Raw genomic sequence first — 20,105 nt, 5'->3', positions numbered from 1 at the left:
TTATTCATTTTACATTTTGTAATGTTTTCTATCTCTTGTTTGGTCATAAATTCTTTCCTTCTACATAGATCTGTCAGGCAAACTATTCTTTGTTCTCCCAATTTACTTACAGTATCAATCTTTCAGTCTAAATCATATATTCATTTTGACTTTATCTTGGTATTGGTCTATATATTGATCTCTTCCTAGTTTCTGCCATATTGTTTCCAGTTTTCCCAGCAGTTTTTGTCAAATAGTGAGTTATTAAATCCAAAGTTGGGAGGGATCTTTGGGTTTATCAGACACTTGATTACCAAGGTCTTTTGCATAATAACTATTTCACTGACTCACTAATCTATTTCTTAGGCAGTACTAAATTAAATGATTACTGCTTTGTAATACAGTTTGAGATCTCATAGTTGTAGGCCACCATCCTTCACATTTTTTACATTAATTCCCTTGATATTTTTTGTCTTTTGTTCTTCCAGATGAATTTTGTTATTATTTTTCTAGTTCTATAAATAAGTAAATTAATGTAGGTAGAATTGTCATTTTTATTATAGTAGCTCACCCTACCTACGAGCAATTAATATTTTCCCAATTGTTTTAGATCTGACTTTATTTGTGTGAAAAGTGCTTTGTAATTGTGTTCATATATTTCATGTATTTGTCTTGGTAAGTAGATTCCTAGGTATTTTATGCTGTCTAGAGTTATTTTAAGTGGAATTTCTCTTTTTATCTCTTGTTGCTGAAATTTGTTGGTAATATATAGAAATGCTGATGATTTATATGGGTTTATTTTGTATCCTGTAATTTTGCTAAAGTTATTATTTTGACTTGTTTTTTATTTGATTCTCTAAGTAATGCCATCATATCATCTGCAAAGAGTAATAGTTGGTTTCCTTGTTGCCTGCTTTAACTCCTTGAATTTCTTTTTCTCTTCTTATTGTGAGAGCTAGCATTTCTAGTACAATATTAAATAGTAGTGGTGATAATGGGCATCCTTGCTTCACCCCTGATTTTATTGGGAAGGCTTCTAACTTATATCCATTGCAGATGATACCTGCTGATGGTTTTAGGTAGATACTTCTTATTTTAAGGAAAGGTCCATTTATCTCTTGCTTCATTTCTTCTAGGTATTCATTTACTCCTTGTGAAGAATTCATTTCTTTTCTTCTTTGAGTACCTCTGCCTTAAGTAGTTCTGTAGTTTGATTTACAATAGTTTTTGATACAAATTAGCATTTCTTTTGGTTCCCAAAAATCTATAGATATTAAAAAGGGGCTTTGGGTCAGGGGATAGCTCCATTTGTCTCCTGCTTTTGGGTGTTTGTGGTAATCTCTGCTTGATCTCGTCATGGGTCCCCTAATTTAATGTATTGACCTCTTCCTCCCAGGGTTTGTTTTAGTTCTTTGAGATCCAGAGTACTGGATATTTAGTACGCTTTTTTAAGAAAACAGGAAATTATCTTAAGGTTATAGGCCATTAGCAACATTAAAGTCAAGCACCATAAACATGTGTTAAATTTAACAAACATTCATTGAGAGTTCACTTTGTTGAAGATAAGGTGTTTGGGAAAGGAAAAAATAAAAGATATAGCTCCTGCTCTCATACAACTTACTGCCTGGATAGAGAGACCAGATTGCTATAGCAACACTTCAAGGCCTTTGCATCTATAAGTACTTGCAGATCTGTCATAATGAACCCCTTAGGCTCCAAGATATAGGTAAAGGGATCTGCAGGTAACATTTCATATGACCCAGTTTCGTCTAGTTCCATAAAATATCTGCTCTCCTGCTCAGAATAAATAGGGCCAATGCTTTATAAGCAGCCCTAGGGATTTTCCAGTGTATAGTCTGTGACTCTGATCAACCACTTAGCCTGTGTGCAGTAAATGCAGAGTGATAACTCTCCTTGTATAAGCAAAGAGAAAGCTAATGCAGAACTTGAGACTTGGAAAAATTCTGACTCTGTTCAGTGGCAGTGTCCAGTGGGCAGTTTAATGCTGCCCTTGTGTATGAGTGTATTTGCTATTAGGTCTGTGCTTTAGTCATTGGTCCAAGGCTTTGCCTGCTGAGTTCCCAAAGAAGCAGAATTCCTTGGGGTGTTTGTGTTGGGGGTGGTCCCACTGGTCTAAGTCTGTGAGAGGTGTAATGGGTCCTAGGGCTCTGTACTCTGTTGGCCACTAGTAACAGTTTCATACTAATGTAGGTGGGTATGTCTAAGATTGTGGCCACTTCTAGTTGTTTCTAATAGGGAGAGCCACTGAGAAAGAAAACACTTTCATTGGGCATATAAAAAGAGAATGGCCAAAACCAAGCTATATGTGCTGTCTAAATAAGTGGCGTAGACATTGCATGATATGGGAATTCACTTTTCCATAGCCTTCTCCAGACCCTATTCCTTTTGATCCAAGTTTCTTTTGGTCCCCAAAGTACCCCAGTAATTTTATCACCACAGACTCTGGCAACACTGTGAGGACACCCCTGCCTCTTCAAGCAGCTATTTCAGCCTTATTTTCAGGACAGAACTTGACATACGATGTGGTTTCAACCCCTCCTGATAAAACTGAGTCCTTCCAAACCATATTCAATATTTTTTAACATTGCACTGTACTTGAATGCCTTAAAAAAACACACACACACAATAATCTTCCATCACCAAAGCCACCCTCCTCTCCCCCCCAACATTGAAGTAGCTGCCAGATTTTATCAGAAACAAACGAATACATCACTTAGGTAATGGCTTCTTTCGAGACAATAATTATAAAACACTTAGCAGTATTTCTAAATGATTATATGTTTTATTTAAATATTTATCTTTCTCAAATTTGACTTAAAATCCATAAGTAATTAGTTATTGGACTGGCTACCAAGATGACAGGCGGTTTCCTTAATTTCCTATTCAGACGACAGGTTAGAACTCTAAAATTATTCCAGTCACACCACACTTCAAAGGTCTAAATGAAAAAAAAAGTTAAATGCCTTAATATCTTTGAGATTTGCAAAGATATGTGGGGATTTGCTGTGGGATTCAGTGTAGGATGAAGAAAGCATTTTGTTAGCAAGGAGACTAGCTTGAATCTACAATTTAAAAGAAAATATGAAATCCAGATGCACAAAGATTATTCAGATGTGAGGACACTAAACAGTCATTGTTATTCCACCACAATCCTTGCCTTTGAGTCCTAGGTTAAACTAGTTCAGAAGAAATACATGAAGGTGTGTTTCCCTTCTGTGTTGACGGTGACTGAATGTTTAATTAGCAGTGTTGTTACAAATTCAATATGGCTGTCTCTAATTATCAGGCAACTAAAGCATAATTTAACTTGGAGAAAAAAAACAACAACAAAGAGTGAAAATTTTGAATCCATTTTCTTGGGAGAAGACTAAACCACACTTTTTGTTTGCTCTGTCTGGTGTCCTAGCACATCATGGCTGCCTAATCAATAGGAAATTATTATGAGAACAATGCTGTTGCTCATGAACAAGGTCATTGTGGGAGCCTCTCATGGACAGTTTTGCAATGTGTAGTGATCTTGTATTTTTATACTAGTGCTCTGTAGGGAATAAGACATTCAGTAGAGAAGGAAGCTGAGGGGTCAAATGTAGTTTTGCAGTGGCTTTGATAATAGGGAAAGAGTACCAAATCTGGAATCATCAGAGAACTGGGTTTGAATCTAGCCTCCTTCATTGAATAATGGTGTGACTCTAGCAAAGCCACTTTACTCTGAACAGTCTCAATTTCCTCATTTGTGATGGGAGATGATCATACCTAAATTAGCTACATGATGAAATTGTTATGAGGATCAAATGATCACAGTTCTATAGCTAGAAGAGACTCTAGAGGTCATTTAGCCTAATCCTCTCATTTTATAGATGGGGTAACTGAGGTCTAGATAGGTGAAAAGACTTGCCCTATGTCAAGGTTATATAAATAGTGGAACTGAAATTCACATACAAGTCTCGTGCCTCCAATTTAGTACTTTTTTTACTTTATTCTGATGCACTTTGCCAACATGAAAGGACTCTATAAATGTCAGTCTAGCTTAATATTTAGAATGAAAATTGAGACCAGAAAATAGCTATGTAACTTGTGGTCCAGAGCCTTCCATATCTGGACTAGGTCTAATCTTGAAGCAGTTCTAAAGATTATTTTCTCTTTGCTTCATATTGCTCCTACCCAGATTTTACTCTAGGGAATCTCAGAATGTGGTTCATACCCAGATCTCCATAAATTAGGGTAAAAGGCTCCCCAGTTACCAAATGAGTGCCCAAGGTAACAATGATATTGGCTATAGGAATTTAGATTTTACTCCACTGAAAATGCAAAAGATACAAAAGACTCATAGGAATCCCTTACCCACTTGTTCTGCATCTCCCACCCCTATATTTATAGTTCTCTCAAGATCTTTTTCAAAAAAAAAGTCAGAAGGGAAATTTTTTTTAATTTTTAATTTTTATTTTGAATATTTCCCCCTAAGTACATATTTCATGTTCTTTCCCTTTCCCCCAAGCCTCCCCCTGCCACCTCCCTTAGCTGATGCACAATTCCACTGGGTTTTACATGTATCATTGATCAAAACCTAATTCCATATTATTGATACTTGGACTAGAGTTATTGTTTAGTGTCTACATCCCTAACAAATCCCCATCAGTTCATGTGTTCAAGCAGTTGTTTTTCTTCTGTGTTTCTCTTCCCACAGTTCTTCCTCTGTATGTGGCTAGTTTTCTTTCTCAGAAGCCCTCAGCCTTGCTCTGGATCCTTGCATTGCTGCTAGTAGAGAAGTCCGTTATGTTCTATTGTACCACAGTGTATCAGTCTCTGTGTACAATGTTCTCCTGGATCTGCCCCTTTCACTCTGCATCAATTCCTGGAGGTCATTCCAGTTCACATGGAATTCCTCCATTTCTTTATTCCTTTGAGCACAATAGTATTCCATCACCAACAGATACCACAATTTGTTCAGCCATTCCCCAATTGAAGAACATTCTCTAGTTTTCCAATTTTTTGCCACCACAAAGAGCAGGGCTATAAATATTTTTGTACAAGTCTTTTTCCTTATTATCTCTTTGGGGTATAAACCGAGCAGTGCTATAGCTGGATCAAAAGGCAGATAGTCTTTTTTTTTTTTTTTTTTTTTTTTTAATTTTAAACCCTTAACTTCTGTGTATTGACTTATAGGTGGAAGAGTGGTAAGGGTAGGCAATGGGGGTCAAGTGACTTGCCCAGGGTCACACAGCTGGGAAGGGCAGATAGTCTTTTAAAGCCCTTTGAGCATAGTTCCAAACTGCCATCCAGAATGGTTGGATCAATTCATAACTTCACCAGCAATGCATTAATGTCCCAATTTTGCCACATCTCCTCTAATATTCATTACTCTCCCTTGTTGTCATTTTAGCCAATCTGCTAGTTGTGAGGTGATACCTCAGAGTTGTTTTGATTTGCACTTCTCTAATTATTAGAGATTTAGAATACTTTCTCATGTGCTTATTGATAGTTTTGATTTCTTTATCTGAGAATTGCCTATTCATGTCCCCAGAAGGAAAAAAAATTAAAAGAGATCAAGAATACTCTTTTATATGTCAGCATAAAAGAAATGGGTCCTTCCATAATTGTCTATTTTCCTAAGAAGCTGAGTCAATTTTATTCATCTTGAGGGCAGTGTTTATTGGCAAAATCCATCCTCTACTACAGTGATGGCAAACCTTTTAGAGACTGAATGCCCAAACTGCAACCCTCATATCACATGTGAGTCCTTTGCCTTACCCCAGACGGGGGAGGGAAGAAGCTCTCCCACTGGGCTGTTTGGAAGAAGGGTGAGTCATGTGAGAAATGTCCTCAGGTACTTGTGGTGAGGGGGAAGGGAGCAACCCCCTCTGGCACACATGATATAGGTTCGCCAACATGGTTCTAGTAGATACCCAGAGGTAGCTTCAAACCAATTAATCCATCTAGGGGACAGCCTCAGTCTTTAGATTTCTCAATCAAGAATTTATATATAAAAATTACATCTTTGTTTTCACTAACCTTTATTTAGTATTTCCTTCAATTATTTAGAAACATTATTCTGAGAAGGGAAACATAGGCATCACTAGGCTGTTAAATGAGTCTAAAGTACAAAAAATGTTAAGAACCTCTCTACTGTATAGCAATGATCTCAAAATCAGTATCAAGAATATATAAGGGGAAATAGCATGACTAATCAGAGGGTTGCATTATATGACATGGTCACCATGATGAACAATTATATATTTGTCTCCAACACAATAATAGTTTATTGACACTCTTTATGCCCCTCCTCAACACTTGCTTCCTATGGATTCACAAGGCAATGACCACTCAGGTTAGTTACAACCTAGGTATGACACTCTTCCATATTTCCCTATAACTGTCAAGGGCACCATTATCCATTCACATTAGTGTTACCTTGAGAGGAACAACTCTTATGGGAAAAGGGCCTACTATCTCTGTTATGGCTAACATCAACTTTTCAAGAATGTCCACTGACAGGGAATACAAACTAGCCTGGCTACTGAAATAGTAAGTCCTTCTGAGGGTCAAACTATAATCACTATCCCTATTTCCATTACCAATGAGACAGATGAGGATTCTGTGCTCAAGAATCCCAGGAATAATAATTCCTCCTTGAACAGTGACTCTGCTTCTAGTCTACCCCCTGCATGATTTAGGAAAGAAATTATTGTGATGATACGACATGGAATTGTAGTAATGCATCTCCTAGCTCCTTAGCAGATACAGCTACTATAGAATTGGGAAAGAAAATTCTCACCTTTGAAAGCTTTAGTACTGTCAAGTGGTCCACCATTAGAAATAGATATAGTTCTATATTCGTGGAAATGACATTAAATAAGATGCACTACAATCTGCTTTGTCACTGTACCCTAAGGAAACTGAGACCTTTTCGTCTGACTTGCTGCTAAAACATTTTCTATATGTTGCTTCCCTGGATTAGAATTTGAGCTCCATGAGAGCAGGAATTGTTTTGTTCTTCTCTTTATAACCCTGAGCCTTAGAACAGGCTTCACATGTTGTAATCAGTTAAATAAATGCTAATTAATTAATGCACACATTCACATAACTTGCCCCTTACTTTCCCTTAGCCTATTTATCTAATCAGCTGCCAATTCTTGTCATTTATATTTCTACTCAGATGCAAGAGCATCTCTCCCCTTCCCTCTACTCTCATGGCCACCACACTAATTCAAGGTCTCACAAACTCTCTCTGGGTTAATAAGAAATAACTTATTTACTTCAAATCTCATCCTTCTCTAATCCATCCTCTACAAGCTGTCAAAATGATTTTCTTAAAGCATAGGTTTGATCAAGTTACCTCCCCCACATGACTGAATAAAGTCTAATAGGTTCTTATAGACTCTAGAATAAAATATTATTTCATAATTACTAGGTGATGCAGTAGATAAAGTACTGAGAGTGGTATCAGGAAGATATGAGATAAAATCCTACCTCAGATACTAGTTGTGTGACACTGGGTGAGTCACTTAACCTTTGTCTGCTTCAGTTTTCTTAACTACAACATGGGAATAATAATACCACCTAACTTCCAGGCTTGCTGTGAGAATCAAATAAAATATCTGTGAAAGTGCTTAGCACATAGTAAACATTTAATAAATTCTTCCTTCCTTTAAAAATGTCAAATTATTTATGCTTTATAATGTATGTAATTATAGCTTGTACATGTATATAATTCATAAATAAGTAAATATATACACATTGGGGAATTACTCTAATTTTTTTTCCTGATGGAGTGCATGATCAAAAACTTTAGAGAATACTACCCTGCAGGTAAAAGGAATAAAAAGTCTTCAACAAATGCTTACCACCTGGTAAAACCATCAGGTTAATTAGAGAAGGTCTTTAATCAATTGGCCCTTTACCTATATGCAGAAACACAAAGATATGATATTCCTTTGCCAACTATATTCAAGTGTAATAGAAAGAACACTGAATTTGGAGACAAAGGGCCCATGTTTAAATCCTCATTCTTTTACTTACCATTTGTGTGACCTTGGGAAAGTCACTTTCCAACTGGAAGATTCTTTTTCACTGTAAAAAGGTGTTGGTCTCTATGATCTGCAAGGCTTTTTAGGATTTTAGAGGTATGGCTCTATAATTATATTTTATAGGGCTGCCCTGGAATCTTTAATCAATTCTATTGCATTGTGGCTTTGCTAACATGTCCCAAATCTTTAGTAGTGCCTAACAATTTAACATGGTTTATGCATGAGAAGAGCATGGAACAATGGAACAAGAACTGAATTTTGAGTAATAAGATCTGGGTTCAAATTCAGACCTTATTACTTACTATCCATGTATCCATAGGCAAGTGATTTCACTTCCCTATGTCTCAGTATCTCCAACTACAAAACAGTGGGGTTTGACTAGATGTTTAAAATGCCCCCAAGCTTTTATTCCTATGATCTTGATGGAAGAAAGGTGGAATGGATATATCAAGGGAGACCAACCATAAATTACTGTCAGACTCCATTGAGAGAGAGACAGAGAGACAGAGAGACAGAGACAGAGACCAAAAGAAGATGAAGGAGAAGAAGGAGAAGGAGAAGAAGAAAGAAGAAGGAGAAGAAGAAGAGAAAGAGGAGGAGGAGGAGAAGGTGGAGAAGAGAGACACAGACACATAGAAACAGACATAGAGGCAGATATAGTGAGAAAGGCAGACAGAGACAGATAGACATAAATGGTGGGGGTAGGGGGAGATGAGGATAATGTAAACCAAGGGTTGAGTAACAGTAACCATTGTCTGTTATATTCAGTTTAGTACTTAATCACAGAGTGCCTTGTTCTCCAGTAGGATTCTAAATTTACAGCAGTAAAAGAACTCGGGAAATTCAGGCCCATAGAGGTAAAGTGACTTGTCCAAGGTCATAAAAGTGCTAATTGGCAGTCAGGATTCTAAGCCAGGCATTTTATCCTCTGTATCCAATTGTCTAATAATTTAATATAACAAGAAGACAATAGACTCTGAGAGCTGAAGCTGTCACTTTTTTTTGGCCTTCCCAAAGTGCCTAGTGTAGTGCTGAATGTGTACTCAATAAATGTGTGGTTTAAGGATAGGTTATTCTGTGTTAAAGACAGATTCTGATTTTTTTTTAAAAATTAATCTAATATTAACTTATGCCACGATTTGCCTTTTGCTGATAAAAATCTGAGTATAGAGAAAAATTCTAGTCATTTGATAAGTTCATTTATTTAGGGTTTTATGTTATTAGTATGACTAAGTCTTAAATATCTTGGAATATTCACTTGAATATGGAAGTTTAATATTTGACTATATAATGTTGTGGGTTGTTCTTTAATTGCCATTACACTTCAAGTGTAAGTTATCTGAGAGCAAGGACTGTTTTATTCTGCTTTTCTTTGTATTTCCCATAATGCCTACTATAGGACTAGGTACATAATATGTGCTTAATAAATATTTCTGAACTGACTGATTTATTGATTTGGGTATGATGAACAAATTCAACTATAGAAGCTTCTTCTAGGGAAAGTAGATGGGAAGGGGGTGGAGGGTGCAGGGCTATTATTTCAAGATTAGAAAAAGACTATTTTCTCCATCCTCATCATTACAATTCATGCAGTAAACTCCTGTTCACAGTGTAAGAACAATTCCAGTCTTAATATTCCCTCCTCTTCACCATTTCTCTTTTAAACTTCTAAAGCCAAAATTCTTTTCACTATGCTAGAATACTTAAGATCATAGAATCATAGATTTAAGGCTGGAATTAAGCTTAGATATATAATTTAACCCCCTCATTTTTTAATATGAAGAAACTGAAGCCCAGAAAAGTTAAGCCATTTTCCCAGGGTCATACAGGTAGTAAGTGGTAGAAGTGATGTTTGAATTTAGGTCCTCTGACTTCAAATAAAGCATTTACTACTGCACTAAAAGTCTTATCTTGAAAGAGTGGATTTTCCTTGATCACTCAGACCCTTAAGAATAGACTAGTGTTATCAATGGACTACTGGTAGAGACAGTGGCATTTGAAAATCGTTGCTGGAATAGGTTGTCTTTCTAATAAGTATTTCAGGAATAACAGCATCAATAATGATAATAACTCATATTTATATAACAGTTTGTTCTATGTACAGCTTTGTGGAAGGGTTAAAAAGGGCCTATCCTCTAGGAAAATCTCAAATCTTTAATTGAGTCATGCAGAAATCAAGCTATGTCACTTCTGGACTGGCTGAAAAATAGAGGTGTTTTCTTTTTCTTTTCCGATGTGCTGTAGTACTCTCTTGGATCGAATGTGATTAGGCAAATATGGTATCACCTTTCAGGGTTCTTGTTTAGGATTTTTTTCCTTTTCCTTTTTTTTCCTTTTTGAGTTTAAAAGGATGAGTGGTGTGTGATAGATAGCAAGACAAAATGTTTTCCTCTTCAAGGTGTCAGGACCATGGACAGCAGTATTTGAGAAGCAACCCAACACCCTGCCTATTTCTGCTGGCTGCTTCTCTTCTAGGGTTCTTTGAATCTATCTACAAATATGACACATTTGGATTCTCAGCTTGGCCCATTCCTCCCGGTCACTCTCCTTTATGATGCTTTATTTATCACATTCATTCAAGGTCATAATGTGAACACAGTGTGATTAGACTAATAAATACAAAACATAGGACAAGTCCTCCTGAAGACAACAAATCTCTAGGTTTTAGTCAAGCTTCAAATCCTGCCTCAGTCTTGTTAGCTTTGTGCCTCTGGGAAAGACATTGAACTGCCATATGCCTCAGTTTCTTTACCTATAAAATGGGAATAAGGATAGTGCCCACCTCATACAGCTGATGTAAAGATTAAATTAGATATTTGTAAAGCATTGACCACAGTGTCTGACATATAGCAAGTGCTTAATAAATACTTACTTATTTCCCTCTTCCTTTCCTAGCCCCCATCTCAAATGCACAGCATAGGATTGAGGAAGAAAAATAACATGGATATTCAGTGTCTTATTTCTACTTTCCATCTTCCTGGAATTAAGAATTGGACACAGTAGGATTGCAGGGTGCTACATAAATGTCAGCAGTTCTTACAGTCACAGCTTCCCAAGTAAGAAGAACAGAAGAATACTGGCTTCGCAGTCCCAGGAACTTTAGTCTAGCATCTGGAACTTAGATATACTTTTGTCTGTATCTGAAACTCCAGCACTGAGGTTGAGCATGACTCAAGTGTCCCATAGATGCTAAAAAACTATGTGGTATGAACTGACTGTGCAGATCTAATGTCTACTAAGGTAAATGGGTCTTAGTCACTATTATGTTTCCCCCAGTTATTGTCTCTTTTACTCTCAAGTCTCTAAATTCAGAAATGTATCTAATTTAAGGATTCATTTATCTATTATCCACCTCAGCTCTGGAGGCTAAACAGGTGGATGAAGCTATGTCACAACATCAGAACCCTGCCAGTGACTCATTTAAAAAATCTTTCCTTTAAGGTCTAAGTCAGGTGCTACCTACTTCATAAAGCTTTCCTGCCCCAATATGCAGGAGATGAAAATGATCTCACCTTTACATTAATTTCAAGTTCACTTTCCTTTGAATTATAGTTCATGAAATAGTAGACTCATACATTTAGAATTGGAATGAAGATTAGAGATCATCTAACCTTACCTCTTTATTTAAAGGTGATAAAACTGAGCCCTGTAAATTCATCCACATCCAGCTTGCATGTAGCAAAACTATGGTTTTATGGATGATTGTACATTTTCTCCCTTAAATCCAATGCCCAATCCAATGCAATAGTTATCTTTCTCTCAGTTAGATCACAAGAGGTCCTGTGTCAACTTTATATAAGATCAAAGAATCATAGATTAAGAATTGAATGTCATTTTAGAGATTATATACTCTAACTCACTTTACAAAGTAGGAAACAGGCTTAGAAAGTTAAATGATTTACTTAAGGTCATTCAGGTGACATATTTTCTGTTTTCGCATTTCTAGTTCATGCAGGTACAGCTAATAAATACTTGTTGGATTGAACTGAATTCTGTTGTCTTTTATGCTCCAAATTGAATTGCTGTAAATATCTACATACTGTAGAGTTTTTACTCTTGATGCTTAAACATGGATCAGACATGGTCTTAGGACTCAGATAAAGTGCTATGTTTTCCTTGCTTTTTTCTTTTTAAAATATAAAATGCCTTCTGACATCTTGTTCGTTTATTTTGAATACAAAACATACCTTCATCCCCTTTAATTCCTTGCATTGACTTAGATCTTGCAATCCATTATTGTTCTCAGTCATTTAAAAGGTCTTAATTTGATTATCTTGCTTGAAAATGGATTTCACTTTGTTTTCCAAACCCATGTCAAGTTTCATTCAGAGACTAGAAAGCTGGATCTTCATATGGTTACTCACAACTATCCTGAGTTTGAGTATAACATAGGAAACAGGGACTAGGTTTCTTAGATCCCAAATCATACTTCTTGATTAACTCTCATCTCAGTGATTCACTTGATGTTTAATACATGGGCTTCTATTCGAGAAAACTTCTCATGGATACTCTAAAAACGACCTACTGAGAAGATGTTCATTTTGGGGTTCCTTAGCAGGAAGCAGTCCTCTACTGTTCAAATTCACAGGTCTTCTTTTCCCTTCTTTCCCACTGGCTTCATTCACTCCCACACTTGAGCCTTCATACTTTTAAGACTATCAAAAGAACAAATAAAACAATCTTTACATTGGCCTAAGAAATAAATGTACTACTTCACTAAGATCCCACATCCTCTTGCTATAAGGTTGAGGAAGAAATTGATTTCCTCTCTTTTTGCAGAAGGGGGAATTGATATTTAGAGAATTAAAAAGTTCTTTAGAATTGGCAAAAGAGCAAGGGATGGAACACACATTCCTGAACCATCAATCTATTAAGTTATCTTGTCAACTGCATTGCTGGAAGATGCGGTTAAAGAAGGACGAACATTTGGTTTCTCTGAGAGCTATTTGCTTTTTGGCCTCATGGAGATTTATTTATGGAATCTATCCTTACTGGAAAATCTCAGGACACAGTGGATAGTACCTGGATTCAAGAAAAAAATGAGTCAACCATCTTACACTTACTGTGTGACCCTGGACAAGTCATTTAATCTTTGGATATCTCAGCTTCTTTTCTTTAGGGGTTAAGTGCATTCAGGAAGGCATAATCTTAAAATGATGAAGATTTGCTCTTTCCTTAGAATCCCTGGGATCAGTAATAAAAATAGTAGCTTTAATATATAATGCTTTAAAATTTGTTAAGTGCTTTAATATATATCGGCCTTACAACAACCCACTGAGGTGAATGCTATTATAATCTCCATTGTATAGATGAGGAAATTGAGGTTACAAAAAGTTGTGACTTGTTCAGGGTCACATAGCTAGTATCTTAAGGAAGATTTGAATTCAGTTTTTCTTGACTTTAGGTCAAATACTCTATCCACTGTGCCACCTACCTGTCTTAAGGAAAACCTGAGATAGAGTCCTGCCTCTGACACTAACTATGTGATCCTGGGCAAGCCACCTAACTTCCTTCAACTTTAATTTTATCATCTGTAAAGTGTATGTGATAATAATAGTGCTACCTCATAAGATTGTTTTAGGGATAAAGTGAAATGAATATAAAACAAAACCTTTGAAACCTGAAATCATTGTGTGAATTCTAGCTATGATTTGTATTTTAATTATTGTTAATAATTATATAATAATAATTTATGATGATAATGATGATGATGGCTTTGAGACCCTTCTGGGTAGAAAGTGGAGGCTCTGGAAGAAATTTCTCAAAAGGCTGGGCTTACTCAATACTTATTCTATTCTCTGAGAGGGAAATTGGTTAAACTATATCCCATGAAACTAACCCAAAGAGAAGTTCTTATGGATACTGTGTGAGAGTTAGATACAAAGGAAGAAGTAGAAGTCACCTTGGGCTCAGAACTCTCCCCTCGAGGTACTCTGGAGGATATTTCCTAAATTAAATGAAATTATTTGTAAGTCACTTTGCAAACTTTAAAGCTTTGTGTTAGCCTCCTGGTGGCTTTCTATGAGATGTAATATCTGGGTTAGGAGGGATGGATAAGGACAGCTGAATATGGTTCTCCCATTCCAAGATGGAAGGCAACTGAAGGCTTTGGGAGCAGGAAGATATTCTTTAGATTGATATCCATTCTAGGAGTTCTTTGCATTGCTTCTGACATTCTGGAGTTTGGTTGGTTCCAGTAGGCTACTGGTTACAATCCTTTTACAGTTGTATATCTTAGAGTTACAGATTTGGAAGTTGTTCAGTTTTTTTTCTTATAGAACCTGGAATTCATGTTTTCCCTGTTTCTCACAGGGTCCCTATGGCAGTGACCATGATTCAACTCTTTTAAGAATACATTTTCTCAGAAAATTAAATTTATGGAACTTGTGAGTGATTAAGGGGCCTTAGAGATAATCTTAACTTGTTTTACTTTTGAGCATCTCTTTGTGTTTGTTTATGGAAGAAAACCTCAATTTCATTCTGCCATCCTCATCTACTAATTCACCCTTGGATCATAATTTTTCAACTATTCCTTCAGGAGGGTCTTTTATGCTGTCACAGGGTTAAACTTAAGAATGTATTCAGAAGCATTTGAAAACATCATGCTGCTGGAGCCTTAGAAATTCTAATTTATAAATTCTAATTTAATTTGAGTATAATTAATTAAAATAGCAAGCTACCAGGTGGTATGCACTTTCTCTCCCTACACCCTGCCCCTGCCCTGACATTTTGCTCTTTTCTAGCCTAACCCTGTCTCAATTTCCACTCTCTGAGGTGCTTTATATTACTTACCTTGAGTATAAACTTGCTAATTGCAGCTCTGGCTGAAGAAAGCAAGGTAGGGTGACATAGTATAAAAACATGGTTAGATATAAGGAGATCTGGTTATGAAAACCATAAAGTCATATGAAGTCATTGGTCATGAGAGTGATTCCAACTGTTGTTTAAGAATACTCAGGGAGGACAGAGTCCCAAATGTTCCTATACCTGTTTCTCTTTCTCAGCAATATCCAAACTCCTTGAGTTTTGGGGGGCATAGCAATACTCTCAACATATGCCATCTTTATATTTCCTTATAAGATATAGCAGAATATATGTCACATCCAAGGATAGCTCTATAATTCCATAGTACTTCAAATTCTAATCAAGATTCTGGGTAATGTATATATCCTTGAACCTGTGCATGGGTACCCTCAACACTATTGGGCAAAGACTAGTTGCTGGATAAATACTTATGGAATAAACAATGGTATGAATGATGGAATGAATTAGGCCCCACAGCTGGATTTGTGATGACAATAAGAACTGTAGGCTGATTCATTTGCTAGGTTAAATGAGGACCATAGTGTTCTAGGCAGAAGGTCATTGGTGATAGTGGACAGAAGGTTAGACATTGGCACCGGGGACATAGATGACTGTTTCAGGGACATCATGAAAATGTAACTCAGATTGTGACACATAATGTTGATGTCTGATCATCCTCTTTGGTTGGTGGTCTTTGAAATTTTTCTGAAACTATGCATGGAATACCTTAAGATATATGAAAGAAAAAAATGAGCAAGAATGAACTCCAAAGCTTAAATAATATGGTGCAAGTAGGAGAGTTTGAGTTTGACTGAGTTTTTTAGGAGAAATAAAAAGAAGCACAACTTGGGGACAAACATAATATTCATTAGTCCTAAAGGATTCCTTTTAGGCTCTACAAAAAGATCCTGGTTCAGGTCTGATTGATTTAAACAAACATATCGATGAAATATCAGTAACAGACAAGGGAAATTTGATGCTTTGGGGGAAACTATCTAGCTTAGATGTTGATATGAAAGTTATGTTCTCCAACAGAATCTGTCCTATTTACTCTTTATCCCTGGCCCCAACCCAATGCAGTCCTCAGCTTCACTTGCTCTTTCAGAATCATTGAAGTCTAGTGGCATGATAACATTAAAGATGACTGGTGATGGCTTGGGATGAATTGGATGACCTTGGCTTCTTCAGTGTTTAACCAAACTCAAAGTGTTGCATAGTGTCTGGTTCACCCATCTTCATGGCTGTTGGAATAAATTGTTCTCATCTGTCTCTTCTTCACATGCTTGGGATATATGGAGTGTTCAGGGAAGACTCTGGTTTGAGGGTCTGCTGAGTTCTTTTCAGGGTTGCTTTCCTCCTTTGGGATCTACCTGTCAACTAGCTCTTACTGATGGCTCCAAGAAGCTGTAGCATGCATAAATCACACCCCAGTAAACCATTTTGGAAGGTGGGCTAAACCAGGTTGTGGGTGACTAACAAGTCTAATATTCATTGGTGAGTTAGGGTGGTGTCTACCCCAGGCTTGTGAAGGCAGGCATATTAAGGACTAATAATAAGAAAATATAGAATATTAAGTAGAAGAGAGCTCAAAGATCAATTAGTTCAACTTTCATTTCTTGTCACATATTATTCTTTACTGTATGCTATTATCATACACTTAAATAATGCTTTTTCAACTTCTCAGTTTATTGGGCAGATTGTCTCCTCCATAACAGCTTCTTCATATTTCCATGGAGCCCTGAATGTCAACCTGATGGAATTCCAGACCAATCTGGTACCCCATCCACATGTCTACTTTTCCCTGGCTACCTATGCCCCTATAATATCAGCTGGGAAGTCTTAACACAAGCAGATGTCAGTGGTAGAGATCACCAGTGCCTGCTTTGAGTTTATCAACCAGATGGTCAAGTGTGATCCTCACCACAGCAAGTACATGACCTGCTGTGTGTTGTACCAAGGGGACATGGTCCCCAAAGACATGAACGCTGCCATTGCCACCAAGACAAAACATACAATTCAGCTTATGGATTTGTGCCCTACTTTATTCAAGGTGGGCATCAACTACCAGGCTTCCACTGTGGTGCCAGGTGGTGACCTGGCCAAGGGTCAGTGGGCCATGTGCATGCTGAGTGACAGCAGAGCAATTGCAGTAGCATGGGCAGGGCTGGATCATACATTTGACCTGCTGTATGCCAAGTGTGCCTTTGTCCACTAGTATGTGGGGGAGGGCATGGAGGAAGGTGAATTCTTGGAGACCTGGGAGTTATGGCCAATCTGGAGAAAGATTTCAAAGAGGTGAGTGTTGATTCAGCTGAGGTCAAGGCCAAGGAAGGAGAAGAGTATTAGCAGAAGAGGAATGCCAGAGCTTCATTTCCAACCCACTATGAGTATAACTGGTTACAAAATTTGTTTACTATAAATGAATTTGTTTATGATCAACTATCAATTTGTTTACATCAATAAGCATCAATCAACAAGCATTTATTAAGTGCTCATTATGAGCTAGGGGCTATGCTAAATAATGGGGATACAAAACAAAACATGATCTCAGCCTACTCCCAAGGAGCTCACATTCTATTTGGGGAGAAAAGACTTTCACATTTTCACATCCATTAGCTCATTTGGGCTTCACAATAATCGTGTGTGTGTGTGTGTGTGTGTGTGTGTGTGTGTGTGTGTGTGTGTGTGTGTGTGTGTAGTAGGGTATTTCTATTTTCAGTTGACAATAATTGGGAAATTGATACTCAGAGAAGTTCAGCTACTTTCCTCAATCATAAATACAGTTAATGGCAAAGTCAGTACTAGATCCCAAGTCTCCTATCCTTAGCCCCATGCTCCTTCTAGCAGACTATATGTCTTAAGTGTGTACCAGTCCACATATTATTATTCTGGATGGACTCTGAGCCAGGAAGATGGGTTCAAATCCAGACCTTGGATACTTCTTAGCTGTATGACCCTAAGCAAATCATTTAACATTTCACAGTCTCAGTTTCCCCATATGTAAAATGGGATTATTACTATTATTAATATTAATAATAATAGCACCCACTTTACAGAGTTTCTGTGGGGATTAAAAGGGACAATGTGTAAAGGATATTGCAAACCATAAAGCTATATATGCTAGCTATTATTTGTTCCCTTCTCTTGGTCTCTTAACTGTGCAATGGATTACTTTGGGTAAGATCTCTGGCCCCACTGGGTGTTCTTTCCATGGTAAATGCTAATCTGTTGCTCCTTCACAGTCTCATTTTGAAGTCATTTTTTGAAGCTGACTCCCCTCCCCTCATTCCCCATCAAGACAGTAAAACCAGCTTTGAGAGGCGACCCTGGCTAAATTATGGTCCGTTGTCCTTTTCACAGGTGTGTTTGGTATACAAATGAGCAGCTGCTCCCAGAAGATTCCTGGGGAAAGGTTAGACCTTCCATGCAGCATCTTCGATGAATGTTAGAACCCACTCGATACAAATGAACATTTCAGCAAAGAGCACTTACATTTGATTAATTGGTACACATTTTACTGTGATGGGGGTCTGGCCGAAGGAGTTGTTAATCATCCTGCTACAAGGCTTGGGTGTCAGTACTCAATATGATGCCCACACTCCCATGGAGGGAGGGACTGCTGCTGTCAGGGGAGTCTCAGAATACCACCAAAACAAATGCTCTTTGCTCCCACTTTCCCTGATTGACTGTGTCCCTCAGATGGTCCATGAGGCTCTGAATGTGGGCATTCTTGTTCACGCTGGGAACTGCCAAGATGTCTGACACCGGAGAAGGCAGGAGGGACAAAACTCATCGGATTTCATCAGTCATGGCCCTTCAAAGGCAGCAGCAGTGGCATTGTTATTAAGCTGTTCAGAGCGCAGTGTCCTCAGAAGGAGGATTAAGAAAGAGCATTTGGATCAACACTCCTTGGGATATATGTCTGCACCATTGGCATAATTTAACATTGATTGAATGCCTGTTATAATAATATCTCACATTTACCTAGTGCATTGACATTGTGCACTCCTTCCCCCTCCATGTCCCAAAAAAATCTTCAGTAGCTCCCTACTGCCTCTTGTCTGAATAAAATTCAAAATACTCAGCCTAGAATTCTATCTGGTTCCCATGTATCTTTCCATTTTTATTTTATATTTTTTCCCTTCACGATCTCTCTGTTCCAGTCAAACTGGCTTAGTAGCTGTTTTCCATGTGTGGTATTTTGTCTTCTGACTTTGTGTTTTTGTACAAGTGGTTCCTCTATCTAGAATGCATTCTTTCTTTGTACTCACTTCTTAGAATCCCTATTGTTGTTGTTGAGTCATTTTTAACTCATGTCTAACTCTTTGTAAACTCATTTGGGGTTTTCTTGGCAAAGATACTAGAACAATTTGTCATTTCCTTCTCCCGCTCATTTTTTTCAGATGAGGAAACTGAGGGAAACAAGGTTAAATGACTTGCACAAGGTTACACTTTATGCCTGACTCCTGTTTGTTTTTGCCACTTTTAGCTCTGTGGTTTTATTTTTGATTGTTTGCTGGACCTTCTTCTCACAATGCATTTCTCTTTGCTCCCTCTTTTTAAAAAATCTGTTATATCAATGGCTTTTAAAAAATTATTTATTTAGAATATTTTTCCATGGTTAGATGATTCATTATTTTTTTACACCCCTCTTCCCTCCCCTCCCTTGCCCCCGCAGAGCTGACTGGGTTATACATGTATCATTGTTCAAAAACTATTTCCATATTATTCATATTTGCAATAGAGTGAACTTTTAACATCAAAACTCTAATCATATCCCCATCGAACCACGTGATTTATCATATATTTTTCTTCTACATTTCTGCTCCCATAGTTCTTTCTCTGGATGTGGATAGCATTCTTTCTAACAAGTTCCTCAGGATTGTCCTGTATCATTGCATTGCTGTTAGTAGAAAAGTCTATTACATTTGATTGTGCCATAATGTATCAGTCTCTGTGTACAATGTTTTCCTGGTTCTGCTCCATTCACTCTGCATCAATACCTGGAGGTCTTTCCAATTCACATGGAATTCCTCCAGTTCAATATTCCTTTCAGCACAATAGTATTCCATCACCATCAAATACCACAATTTGTTCAGCCATTCCCCAATTGAAGGGTATCCCCTCATTTTCCAATTTTTTTTGCCACTACAAAGAACAGAGCAATAAATATTTTTGTACAAGTCTTTTTCCTTATGATCTCCTTTGGGGTATAAACCCAGTAGTAGTATGGCTGGATCAAAGGACAGGCAGTCTTTTAAAGCCCTTTGCAGATAA

At 37.3% G+C, this 20,105-nt stretch overlaps 1 pseudogene; it reads left to right on the top strand.

Moving 5' to 3' along the window:
* The window catches only part of LOC123241507, a 135,274-nt pseudogene extending 118,231 nt beyond the window's left edge, over positions 1 to 17,043 (top strand).
* Positions 17,044 to 20,105: the final 3,062 nt, after the last annotated feature.

The sequence above is a fragment of the Gracilinanus agilis genome, chromosome 3, assembly GCF_016433145.1.
Source record: "Gracilinanus agilis isolate LMUSP501 chromosome 3, AgileGrace, whole genome shotgun sequence".
In the NCBI taxonomy this organism is placed as follows: Eukaryota; Metazoa; Chordata; class Mammalia; order Didelphimorphia; family Didelphidae; genus Gracilinanus; species Gracilinanus agilis.
This window is presented reverse-complemented; position numbering and strand designations above follow the sequence as displayed.